We start from the raw sequence: 14,334 nt of genomic DNA, 5'->3' as shown, positions 1-14,334 counted from the left end.
AAGAGCGAAGACCGGGACAGGAAAAGAAGAGAAAGAGGAAACAGCGGACAGAAAAAATGAGAGAGAAAACGAAGGAAAACTAAACAAATACAGGTAAGACGGAACAGTAAAAAACCAGCATGACATAAAAGGAGCGAAAAAGAGACACACACAGAGAAAAACGAGACAAGAAAAGAAAACCGGAATCAAAAGTTGGAAACGAGAAAGAAATTTACAAGAATAAATGACTGAAAAACAAAAGGAAAAATACTGGAGCAGGAAAAGGAAAAACTGAATAGAAAATAAAAAAAATAGAACAGGTAACGAAGAAAACAATTTTTGAGGTTGGATCTCAGCGGTAAATCTTTTGTGGAATGGTTGAAATATCAGCACTTATTTACATATCCGAATATCAAATTTTCCGATATTTGAACAACATTTGTAGAAAGTGAACAAAGTGAAACTATAGAACACTTCACAACAATTTCATTTGGGTGCAATTTAACGTTACAGAGATACAGTCGTGATGTTTTGTTTTGCACTAAGGCAATAAAGTATAAAAGGCTTTAGTCCAACTGGAGAAAGGTCATCATAACATTATTGTACATAGATGTAAATATTCTACAAACGATTATAAGAATGGCAAATACAACCTACACTGGATATATGAATTGCACTTTAGAAAATTAATTTTTCCAAAACATAACTGGAAAGTCTTTTGGTATGTTTGAACAGACAATCCACAGCTCGGTTTTGTTTGCATGCCACTGCAATGCATTACAACATTGTTGTAATCAGGAAACTATCACGGTCATTGTTAAATTCGCATCAATAATTCATTAGGCTGTGAGCTCATCGCAACGTCATTGCGGCTACACAGAACGCATCTAGATACTGTGCACTGTGAGATCATCAATCGACGAAGATATCTCACTGGCACAGTACTCCCTCAATTGTCATCAATGGGTCGCCACGCCACATACGTGCATTCAGTCAAAATGCACCGTCGAACTTGCTGTTGTTGGACGATTGATTAATTAAAGCAAGATATATGATTATTACTCGTTCATTTCGCGAAAGTAGTCATCACCTTCGACCAACCCCCGAAGTGGTAAAGTTCATTTCGATCTGCAAAGGCCACGAGCTTGCCGGATGAAAATTGCAGTACCACTGGCTGTACGTGTCATTCCATTAAGCAATTGTTTTCATCCACGTCGAAAAGGACCAAACCAGAGGAGGACCGACGTGGATCACGTCCAGCTCCGGGAATCAACAATGTACCAATTTCTTGGCGAGAATCATTCATTGAGGGAAGTGCACAGGCACAATGGGAAAAATTAGTGTGAAAGATTGAAGGATAAACCGAACGAAAAGAATGAAAGGATGAAGTTTTTTCCCACTATGCCAGGCAGGGAAAGCTCTGAGAAATGATGGAGATAAAACAAACGTCATAATAATACATCATTCAGCTGCAGCCCCGCAAATGAATGAGTGAGAAGCGAGCCAGAACTTTAGAGACCCTTCGGCTATCTATCTGTAGATATCACACACAAAGTCTGAAGGTGGTCGCTGTTGACGGTTGGTAAGTACAAAATTTGATGACTGCAGAAACTTTATGAATTTTCCTTTGTTTGCCCGATAGGCAGAATAGGCAGGCAGTAAACAACTTTTGTACTGAGCGGAGTTGTCCGCAAGCGGCCGAACAGAAATGAGACATTGAACGAAATATGCATAGTGGGCGGTAATTTGAATCCGAGCCGTTGTCAAAGTTTACATGCCAAGCACAAGCGAAATCCAGGAATACGTACGTAAGTACTTTAGGTGTACATTGTTCCTACCCGTTGGCGACCAGACTGAGTGACTGAAGGAATGGAATACACGATAATGAAAGCGTCTTGAACATTTGCGGTTGCATAAACATTGTTTAGTTTAAAACTGATTATTAAATATACAACAGTGTTGAAATAGATTTTTGTAAGTTGATGACCCACCTTTGGGCAAGCATCAATCATTTTACATGTAAAAAAATTAAGCTGAAACTAATGATAATACCAACATTAGATAAGTGAGTAATATTTCCCTATCATGATAGGCATATCCTCACAGCCGTAAATATTGCTAAGTAAACGTACGCAATGCTACTTTATCTGGTGCGTGCGATAAACGTACCTAAATAGGACGAGACACATGTTTCTATTATCAAGCGAGATACAACCGACGGCATAACACCGACAACATCAAGTTGTCTCCCTCAGTGCGTGGAGACAACTCTATTTGACAAGTTCAAGATCCAACTCGACACCCCCTTAACAGCCATAAATTACCCGACCCGGTGATCTCGAACTGGCTAGCGTGCTGGCTGGCTGGCTGGGTGACTGGAGCATTACAACATCCCAGCAACCATAAAACAAGCAACACGTGCTATGGCATCATCAGCGTCATCCTGCTGCACAAGCCGGAGTAGGTAGTCGGTTCAAGCTGTTGCCGTCTCAGCGCCAGCCAACAACGCGTAGAGTAAGACATTTTGCGCGCGTTCGTGCTTCCTTTTGGGTGGACCGTTTTACCGAATCTCGAATCTTAAACAGAGGGTATGGGTCCGAGAACGCAAGTCATGCGATTGTGCAGCAGCACGCCTCTGTTTTACGCCCCGTCGTCGACCAAACCGGCCGGTAAACAACGTTACCATTAGAACGCACAGTCTATAAATAAAAATTGCATTAAATCCCACGACGACACGGTGCGGCGACGGCGTGGCGTGAGGAAGAACTGCAGTTTGGTGAAAACATGCGTTCTCGGGGCAGAATAAGCATTTAGCCACTGTCGCCGTTGATTCGCGTATAGAATCAAACTAGAGCGTCGGGTAGCATGCGAAAGTGCCGAGAGAAACCAACCAACGCTTTCAATGTCAAGTGAGAGTTCGCGTATCGGCGATCGGAACGGGTCTCTTTCGTTTGCCGTTAACAGTTCGGATGAACTCGTCAGTGCTGCCAGATAAGTATATTTTTTTTTGAAACGATGGTTCTACAATTGATGAAGGGACGGTAGGGGAAAGAAATGGAAAATTTTTTGGTGAAGGAGGAGGGGGAAGAGCGGAAAGGAAAGGGGGGGGGGGGGGTATTGGTAGCTATGCTTGACAAGTAGTCATTTTGACTCCTACCTTTTGTCCAATGCTGGAAGGTGCATGAGTCGAATCAAGCTGTAATCTGAGATTACAACCGGATTCGAACTCACAACACCCTCCAGGGCATGTGGTTCGCTGGTACTTGTACCTTTGAACCATAGAGGCGCTGGACAAAAGGAGACCGCAAAATCCACTTCTCAAGGATAGCGACGCGTTTTGGTTGGGTTATCGACACATATTGTGCCGCTTCCTGCATCAATTGCAGATTACCACCGAGCGAGAAGTTTTAATCTAACTTGCGTTGTTGAATTACTATCAAATTCAATTACTATCAATTCTACAATTCAATTGTAGAACCATCGTTTCAAAAAAAAATATTAATATATGTATGACCTCATTCCAAGGTCAAGACTAAAAATCAGAGGGGTTGTGTACAAGACACGACCGCATATATAGGTGACGCAGGACTACGTAAGTCTCTTTGTAGTGATAGTAGCATGTATTCATGCGTGTAATCATTCGATTCTTCATGTAGGGGAGAGTAGTCAACAGTGAGACAACAGGAACAGTGAGACATCGGGAATAGCTTCGCCATAAAACATACAAGATCCATGATATTTCCCTGCAAAGTAAAGTTTGTGTATCTATATCACATAATACAGTTTGAGAAAAATTTGTTAATTTTTTAGTATATTTTTCAACAAAAGTCGTTTTTGGGGGGGTCAAAGTAAATTTTATTGCGATCATTTTCAGGTGAGTTTTAACGGCAAATCGCATAACTAATCCAAATTAAATTTACTATATGGCATCTCATAGGAATGAGAGATAAAAATAAAACATATAAGACCATCGAATTGTTTGCTAACACCACTATTTCACTATTTCTTATAAAACATTCCTGTTGGGAACAGTGAGACAAACAGATGTGGGTAATTTTCAAAAAAAAAAAATTGTGTTGAATTGTAAATTAATCCATATAAATTAATTGTAAATGAGTTCTGAAGTGTAAGTTGAATGTCAGATAACCAGGATTGGACCTTTATATGAATATAAATGTAGATGTGAGAAAAATCGGAATTTTCTATAATGCACAACAATAATGTATCCTTTATGCACAAAATAAACAGTACGACCTCTAAACTATTCTTTGTAACCAAAAAATATGGCTTAAGTTTAATTCTAATATGTGTCTCGGTATTCAATACTCGTTGTCTCACTCTTCCCACCTACTGGGGAACAGTGAGCCAAAAAGACACCTTCACATTTGCGTTTGTAACTATTTTATCTTTTAACCAAAAGGGCTAAAACTTTTTTTCAGACAACTAGAAGGATATACCTTTCAAATGGATTGGAGACCTCATTGATAACTATCACCAAAAAATTTTTAAAATTTTTGGAAAAAAAGTGTCTCACTGTAGACGTCTCTCCCCTATACATGCTATATGCAACATATATACATGCTGCATGCGTTGTATGTAACATTTATCAAAGTAGTAATATTGCATACGTTCGATTCTGAAAATATTGTGCATTTAAAAACAATTTAACAAAATTAAGAACACAAACTATTGCTTTCCTGCTACCTTACTGAAATTAAAGATTGTTTTTATTACCCATGGTTTCCCACGATGAAAGGATTTTACCAATTCAATCCTATTTTATCAAAAGCACATCTTTTCACTACACTTCTAATGAAACGGCATCGGCAAGCATGCGTATTCATACAGAGTCGTATTATAACCGAACACTACAGCTGTAGCATATTTTTCCAACACAGATATCAAATTCGCCGAGGTTTAATCGTCTCGCAGGTCGCAGTTCAGAATTTGCGATCTGTTGGGACGACGAACTTGTGTCATTTTTTCTGGTACACTTCCCTAACACAGACATCAAATTGGACTAGGTTTAATCGCGTTCGTAAGAAATCTGTTGGCACTAGGGGGCTTTGTCACTTTTTCTGGCGTACTTCCCAAGCAAGGACATCAAAATGGTCTAGGTTTAACCACGGTGTTAAGAAATCTTGTTGAAATGAGGAAGCTTTGTCACTTGTTTTGGCGTACTTCCCAAGCACAGATATCAAATTGGTATAGGTTCAAATCATCGCAAAGAACCTTCCAACCAATCACGAAGCGAGAATTCTGGTAAAACATAGGTTCATTATTTTCAATTTTTCAATAGTTCAACATCAAGAATCCATACTTTTCTTCATTTGGGTCAATTCTTAGAAGATTTACCGATCGATTGGTGTAAGAATATTGAAAATCGATCGGAAAACCGCTGAGCTATTAGCGTTCAAAACCTTTCATTTTTCGTGACGCTCGCATTTTTCGATTTTTTGGAATGACACCCTATCTCAAAACTTGCCGTAAGACGTAGTCCTACGTCAAAACTTGAGATTAGTCAGATAAGTATGTTTTTAAAAAAAGATCAAATTTGGGCAATTGATAATTGGAAAGAGGTTCCTAACTCTAAGGATCGGGATCTGCTAATGACCTAAACTCTTAAATATTTTCAGCTATATTTTCATTCATGGTGTTGGGAAAGTAAAAGCAAAGAGATACTCGGTGTGGTTGAGGCCCGTAGATGACCGTACATGCGTTGGAAATTGATGGGAAATTCTTCAGATACAGCCATCAACCTATACGCACCGACAACTGATATATCTGGCGATGCTAAGGACGGTTTCTACGAAAGGCTCGAGAGTACCTTTGGAGAGTGCTAAAAAACGTGACGTGAAAATCATTATCGGAGATGCACATGCGCAGATTGAAAAGGACGAATTCTTCCGTTCGGTCATTGGAAGATGAAGACTATCATCTGTCGACCAATAATAGCGGTCTAAGACATAATAATTTTGCCGCGGTCAGAGGGATGGCCATCTGTAGCATCTACTTTTCACGTCTGAATAGAATACAGCAGTCTCCCGAATAACGCGGTTTCGAATAAGAACCAATAAGGACGGTCTCGAGTGATTCCATTAACGCGGTCGACCGTCCTTATTGGAGTCTACGTGGCATATGGAAATTGACTTAATTAGTTCCAACATGGAATAACTCGTGATCTTGACCGTATAGAAGGTTAGTGTCTTCGACAGAGTTGTTCAGTACATCAACAGGTTTTCATTGAATTATAGTATTGCGGAATTGTCTCACTACGTGGCACTAGCGTATATGTAACACTGTTATACAGGCTATATCTTGCGCTGCTGACTACCTAGACTACCTGCAGTCTTCGGGAAAGTTGCTCAAATGACTGCCACCATCAAGATGGCACGAAAAAAAGCGCAGAACTGACTCACTACGTGGCGCTAGTGTCTATGTGATTTGCTATCCAGGCTGTATCTTGCGCTGCTGACTATCTAGAAAGTTGTGGTCTTAGGGAATGTTGCTCAAATGACCTTCAAGATGGCACGGAAAATAGCGCAGAACTCACTTGCACTGCGTATACAGTCAACCAAAAAAGTATTCGGACAGCAGCGTATAAATTTTTCTTTTAGTAAATTTGCGCAGTTTTTTTTGCAAAGAATGGAACCACATATTTTTTAAAACAATGTTTAACTAAAGCATATTTAGATGCACAACAAAAATTCGGGGAAAAGCTTTCCGTTTTGAAGATAGAGTACATATAGTTTGAATTGGCTAAAAATGTAGCCAAAAAAGTATTCGGACAGTTAACCCTCTAACGGGCAACACCGTAAAAACGATGCGATCAAGTTAATGACTATTTTATCATGAAAGTACACACAAAAAAACCTTACGTTCTGATTTTCATGCAAAAATAATTATCTGGAGGAGCGCCAGGTAAGAAAAAGTCCAATTTCTCCTTTTCTTTTTTCATGTCTAACACTCTGCCCAGTAGGGATGGGAACTATCATTAAAAATCGTTACTGATAACTATCAGTAATTTCAGTACGTTACTGATAACTATCAGTAAGTATCAGTAATTTTACTCATCAGGGCATTGAAGCAAAAAATAGGAAATTGTAATATAACTGCGTTCTTCATTGTAAGTTTACTTTGTAATTTACGAAGCGGGCTTTATGAAGGCTCGCGCAACTACGATTTTTACCACCTAGCAGATATGTTGGGAGCACATCGTGCCTACGCCACAGAGAACAGATTAACAGGCTCGAAGGAAGTAATCGATTTTTTGTGTGTAAAATCTGTTGGTGGCGCCCTCCAGAAATAGTTTGCCAAACGCATCAAAAAATATCCATGTACCTGTATTAATATTTCTTTGTGCTGGAGATACATAGCAGCGATGGCAGCGACATCAAGATTTAGTTTGCCACTTAGCTCGAGGGGTGCTCGAGGGTTTGCCACAGTAGCTCGAGGGGTGCTCTATTGAAGGATTACTCGTAGATTACATACAAAACCTTTTACACACTTTTTGTCGATTACCTGGTAGTTTGTTCTCTGTGCCTACGCATCACACGAACCAGTTGATCAAGGCCAGCAATTGCACTTATTGGATGAACACGGTTTTCCAGATAAACTAACGCTACTGATCAGAGCTTTTGGATCGAGTGGTGTGTTTCGTGCGCATCTCGGGGACACACCCTTCGAGACGCGGCGAGGGTTGAGACAAGGTTAAAAGATGACTGATATCATAGCTAGGAACCTTGCGATGGTGGAGGCAACCTACGCCAGGTTGAAAGCAGTAGTCTAGGAATATCAGATTAATAATAAATACGTCAAAAATCACATACATGAAAGGAAGAGACTCCAAGGAACCAAACGCGTGCCTCTCACGAATGGTAACCCTTGACGGCGATGAACTAGAAGTGGTAGATGAATTCGAGTATTATGGATTGCTGGTGACTGCGGATAACATTAGTAAGGAAATCCAGCGGCGCATTCAAGCGGGAAATCGAGCCTACTTTGCCCTTCGCTATACGCTACGATCAAGAAGCATACGCTACCGTACGAAGCTGATAATGCACAAATCTTTTATTGGATCAGTAGTTCTTTGTGGACTTGTTAGGTCGCTCACGGAGGATATACGCGCTCTTGCCGTGTCCAAACGAAAGGGTACTGCGGATATTTGGCGGAGTACAAACTGAAAGCGAAGAGTGGTGGAGACGTATGAATCACGAGCTACAGGCATTGTTTGGAGAGAATCCTATCGTACATTTGGCGAAAGTCAGTAGGCTACGGTGGGTCAGACACATCGTAAGAATGCCGGACAATAGAGCGACGGAAACAGTTGTCTTTAACAACCTCACTGCCACCAGGAACAGGGGGCTCAGCGTGCAAGATGGCACGATCACGTCGAAAGTGATTTGTGACTTTTGAGACGACTGGAAAATTGGCGACGAGTGGCCAAAGTTCGAGTTAAATGGAGGTGACTGCTTGAATCAGCACGAGCTACCCCGGCTTTAGGCTACTGACGTTGACTACGATATATTGTGTCATCCACGACCATGTTTATCGTATGCAACTACTGACCAATAAGTTTAATCTAACTAATTTTTCTAACGGGATAACGTAACTATATCAGTAAATATCAATAATAGCGAAACCTTCCTGATACTTAGTGATATTATTGCTTACTGATAACTATCAGTAGTTAATGATAGTTTTCCCATCCCTACTGCCCAGATATTTTTTCAATTCAGATATATTACAAAATTAAAATAATGCCTGAGATTTACTCATAGAAAAATTGTTTAGGTCAATCATTTTGTTCTAGATGTCCTTTTCCTTCAAAAGTAAAAAAGGGAATATTCGCGCATTAATTATTTTCGGAATATTTCGGAATTTTTGTTTTTGAAAAATGATAACTTTTGAATACATGGTCAGAATGTTATGATATTAGTATCAAAATGTCAAGAAACCTGTTCTGAACACATTTTGCATATTGCCAATTAAAAACAAATTTCGTATGCGGCTCTGGAGCTCCAAAAGCGAAGGCCGTCTCTAGACGGTCTTACCCGTTAGAGGGTTAACTATTAGCTGACAAATGTCGTTTCTCGCTCAGCTACTACCTTGTAGGACCATTTACATTCTTGATGACCTGTTTTAATCTGTTTGGGATAAAATTAACAATTTTTCAAATATCCCTCTGTCAATTGCTGACCATTTTTTTACAAGACCTCGGTATAAGTCATTTTAATATGAAATCAAATGATTTTTCATTATAGAAATGAAATTGTCTAAAAAGATGTTCAAAAGGGTCAAATCTAGACTGAATACTGATGTTTCGATAGCCCTAGGACAATTGTATGGTGCCTACCGCTTACAATTACCGACAGTATGTTTAGATTCAACATCCCGGTACAATATGTATGTACCACACAATTACAATTTTGCTTTAATTTTGCCTAAAATTGTTCAGATAATTAAGTTTACACTTAGTTCTATCCAAAAATATATATTTTTGCTACCTCGGAGCTTTCCATACACCCCAGCAAGGTATGACACCAACAACCCTTGTGAAGGAATAACTAAAAGAGAAGGGCTACAAGAGGAAAATCACTCCCAAGCATTCTCTAGCAACGTGTAGGCCATTGCAAATTAATAAGTTTTTGTCACCCCCCCTTGGAAATTGGCCTGAAAAATCGGGAAGCAAAAAAAATTTTTGTAGGATGAGTTAATTTTTTTTATAAAATCAATTATCCGTGTGCTCTATAACCTGAAAAACTCAAAAAATAAGGGTACGAATTGAGTTAACGCTTCTAGCACGAAACAGATATGGGAACAAAATATTAGCTGATTTTCCAACTAGTTAAATAACCGCTGTCACTTAAACAACCTTTCCGAAGAAAGCAACTTCTTGTGCATTACCAAAATCATGAGTTATGACAAACACAAAAAAATCACATATACACTACCGCCACGTAGTGGGTCAGTTCTGCTCTATTTTTCATGCCATCTAGAAGGCGGCAGTCATTTGAGTAACCTTCCCGAAGACTGCAACTTTCTAGATAGTCAGCAGCGTAAGATACAGCCTATACAGTAGACTCTCGGAAAAGTTAAGCGAATATTAGGTCTCATGCAACGCTCTAAAAAGTTAATTTTTGGCTTAACTTTTCTGAGAGTTTAAATTTATTGGTTGTCCAAAGCGTTCATTCACACACGTGTGTTTTCCTTCTATCTTTATTTCTCATTTTTCGGTTTATTATCGCCTTTCCACAGCTTCATACAGAGTATCATCATAGCTGGGATTAAATTAAACTTTTGTACCGGACAGTTGTAGTAATAGTTCAATACGGGCACATAGTTGCTTCAGGATTTTTGATAACAAACTGGAAAAGCGCAAACTCAGATTGAATTTTAAATGCAAAAGAAGGAACAGTAAGGAACAAAAAATAAGCGCGAACATTGTCGAAACGTTGTCGTAGACTACGAAAAATCAAAAGTAAACTAGAATAACCGATTATTTTTAATTTACTGAAAGGAACTAAGTATCATTTCATAAGGATCTTACTATATATTTCTTTACAATACAACTTCCAGATTCCTAAAAATATGCATCCTGTATCCGAGAATATATTTTTCGCTTTTGTATTTATCATTTTCGATGACTCTTAGGACTACTCAGAAAAGTTAATATTTCGGAAAAGTTAATCGACCCATTCCCCAATCGATTAACTTTTTCGAGAGTACACTGTACAAAAATATTACATATACGCTAGCGTCACGTAATGAGGCAATTCCGAAATACTGCAATCCAGCGAAAAGTCCTCGATCTACTGAGCAACTTTGTCAAAGACACCAACGTTCTATACGGTCAAGATCACGAGTTATTCAATGTTGGAACCAATTAAGTCAATTCCCATATGCTACGTAGACTCCATTAAGACGGTTTCCATTAACGCGGTCCCTATTAGCGTCCTTATTGGGGGGATTACTGAATACGGAAACACTCCTGGAGGCATCCAAATGGAGACTCTAGCTCTCAAATCCATCACGTTTTGAACGAAAGTCGACACTTTTGGGGTGTCATCACCGGTTTTTTAGGGGACCAAATACCTTGTCGTGTGATAAGATTTGCGCAAAGTTGTCGAACGCAGCGGAGGCTCACACTGAGAGGACGCAGCGTTTCAACATTCAGCGGTTGACTATAGATGGCGTGACAACGGAATACCCCAGAAAACTTGATCAACAAATCACAGAACAGCAGGAAGAAAGGGAAGAAGATAAAAGTGGGCTGTGGCAAAACCTCCATGGTGTCATTGAAGAATTTGCGAGAGATTATAGGCACGCCGCGTGGAAGATAGTGTAACTGCTGGCTTGATGCCGAATGCTAGAGAGGGACAGATGGGAAAAACCAGGTTAGGAGTCGTATGCTCACTGCGGCACGCAAGAACTGAGAAAGGTCTCTGAAAACAACGCTTCGGGAAAAGGAACTCACCGTCTAAGAAAACGCTAGTAAATACGAGGAGCATGTACCCATGCAATTTGCCAACAACGATACTCGGAGTTTCTGCAAAACGGCGTGGTCTGACAATTTTGCCTTACCTGTGGTGTGTAACGACAGTGCTGGCGACCTGCTAACGGACAAAACGCCGGTAACAGCCAGATGGAAGGAGCACTTCCAGACACTGTTGAATGGTGAGGTACACACGGCGACCAGTAGGAACGGGATAAGAATTATGATCGATGGCCAGGCTGCCGGGAGGGACGGTATCCCGGCTGAACTTCTATAAGCGGGGACCGATCGGCTGTACGAATCGGCAATCTACTGGATCATTGTCAGAATCTGGACGGAAGAACAAATGCTAGAAGAATGATGCCAAATGCCGGCCTCTTTTGACCAACTTTTTCAAAAAGGTGTCGAGTGAATTGTAAAAACTGTCGAATCTCGTGTCCTGTTCTGTGGACTAAGATCATTAGCGAAGTCCTTCGGCGACGAGAACCAAGCTGGCTCAAAAGTTATAAAAATCTTTGCCAAGCTTTTACCAACAAAACAAAAAAAAGTTTGTTCCGACACGTTGTGTAGTTCCTGAGAAAAAGGCACATAAAGTTTGAAGGTCGTGTTCTTATAGGAGCGACGTTTTATTCCGTTGAGGTTGTTCCACGCCGCACTGGAATGCTTATATGTTCGATCGCTTTTAGGCCACTTCCAGTGGTCAGATCATTACAAAATTAATATCAAAATAAGTGAAAAAGACTGCCGAATTAAAATCAGAAATGAAAAATTTATGGCTTTTTCGAAAATTTTAGTCTATTATTCCCCTTAATTGTTAAACAATTTGTATTTCATTGCTTACAATAGTATTTATTTTAAGACTATTCTGTGTGCAATGAATTTTATAAAAATAGAAGGGGGAAGTCCCACAGCGCAGGATAGCTCCCAATACCGGACACTTCTGACTTTCAAAGTTCAAATGGTGCACCTTATTAGCTAATATGATAAAATCAATAAAAAGAAAAAAAAATTAGCATGTGTGATTTCATAGGTCAAAATCATTCATGAAAACAGAGATTTGTTTGTTTTTATCTACCGCCGATCGAATTGTTATGTTTTGGCTAATTTTCGAATCAGCATTACAGTATTATCCGGTCGCATAAAATTTCGTTTTTCATAAATAAAATATTTTTCATTAAATATTGTCGAAGCTCCATAGTTCATTTGTCCACAAAGTTATTCAAATTATTAAAAAATATTAATTGTATTCAGTGATTGCCGTCACCCAGTACCGGACACCGAGCCGTCTCCCAATACCGGACAGCAAAATGCTTTGCAAAAAAAACAAAGTGAATTTTTTAATCGAGCAAAAAAAACATGGATTTTAAGAATTTTCATTTAAGGTTTAAACGTGAAAACCGAATCTATTCTTGCTTATAATATATACGTTATTATTTTCTATGCAAAAATATACCAAAAAAGACAAAAACAAAGGAAATTTTTTTTGGACGATTTTCGGAAATTCCATTGTTCGAATTTCCATTTCTGTTTCGTGCTAGAAGCGTTAATTCAAGTCGGAGACTCATTTTCCGAGTTTTCAGACTGTAGAACCCACAGACAATTGATTTTATAAAAAGAAACTTGACTCATATCCTACAAATTATTTTTTTGCCCCCCGATTTTTCAAGCCAATTTCCAAGGGGGGTTGACAAAAACTTCAAATATGATTTGCAATGGCCTTATTGAATGAAATCAAAATTTTGCAAAAAAAGAGATTGAAAAGAAAGAAAACTCCACTTATACCAAACCGGTTATCCTAAATATGAAAAAAAAAAAAGGAAACCAATTGATGATCATTTTTTCAAAGAAAACAGAAAGGCTTCGATATAGTGCGTAAAAACCATTGACTTTTATGCAAAACAATTTTTCAAACATCTTCAGTCAACAAGTATGCAAGCAATAAGAGATTTTAAACATTTTGACGTGTATTTTTCAGAACTATAAGCCCTAAATTGGTTTATTTTATGATTTCTATTAAGTGTCCGGTACTGGGAGACATAATTTGTGAGTAATGATTTTTATAGATTTCTCATTTGGCTTCTAAAATAATACATTGGTGATGCAAGTATGTGTAACCTATTTTTATTGGAAAAAAATAGTCTTCTAAATTACTCTTCCAGTTAATAAAAGCCGAAGTAGTCATAAGTGTTGATTTTCTTCAAAGTCCTTAGGTGTCCGGTACTGGGGGACTTCTCCCTATAAGCAACGACGGATTTATTGAATTCAAATAATGTGCAGTTCAATAACGAACAAATGGCTCAAAATGTTGCATTATTGGGATTATCTTTAAGGATCTAGTAAAGTCCACCCTTCCCTTATCAAACTCACGCATTGATGGTAGTCAATTTCAGTACACATACGTTCTAAAGTATAAACCACTCACTACTTCATATGATATTGTGATATAAATCCACAACTGTCATAGAATTATGAGGCCGCTCCAACCAGCTTGGCATCACTGAACTATACACTATCGAACACTGCAACAAGCTTCCCCTCCACACGAACGGTGCACGATGTAGCACCGGATGAACCCACCGTTGTGCGGCACCGTTAAGTGACGTTGCACGTAGCAGCAGCATTCGCTCGAAGTATCATAACATGCGATCACCACCCGCCACCCCCCGTGGAACCGGCAAAACATAAGCACACGCAGCATCAATTTCAACCGGCGATGGATATAGGTAGGTACGGACGGGCTTTTCTGCGGCTTGAAAATGAACTTTCAAGCACAGCAGCGCTGAGAGCGGACCAATCGACCGACCGGCAGAAAGTGTTCATTCATTCCTTCCACTTTTCGATACCGTCGTCGTCGTCGTAAG

This window comes from Sabethes cyaneus, chromosome 2 (genome assembly GCF_943734655.1).
Source record: "Sabethes cyaneus chromosome 2, idSabCyanKW18_F2, whole genome shotgun sequence".
Lineage (NCBI taxonomy): Eukaryota > Metazoa > Arthropoda > Insecta > Diptera > Culicidae > Sabethes > Sabethes cyaneus.
This window is presented reverse-complemented; position numbering follows the sequence as displayed.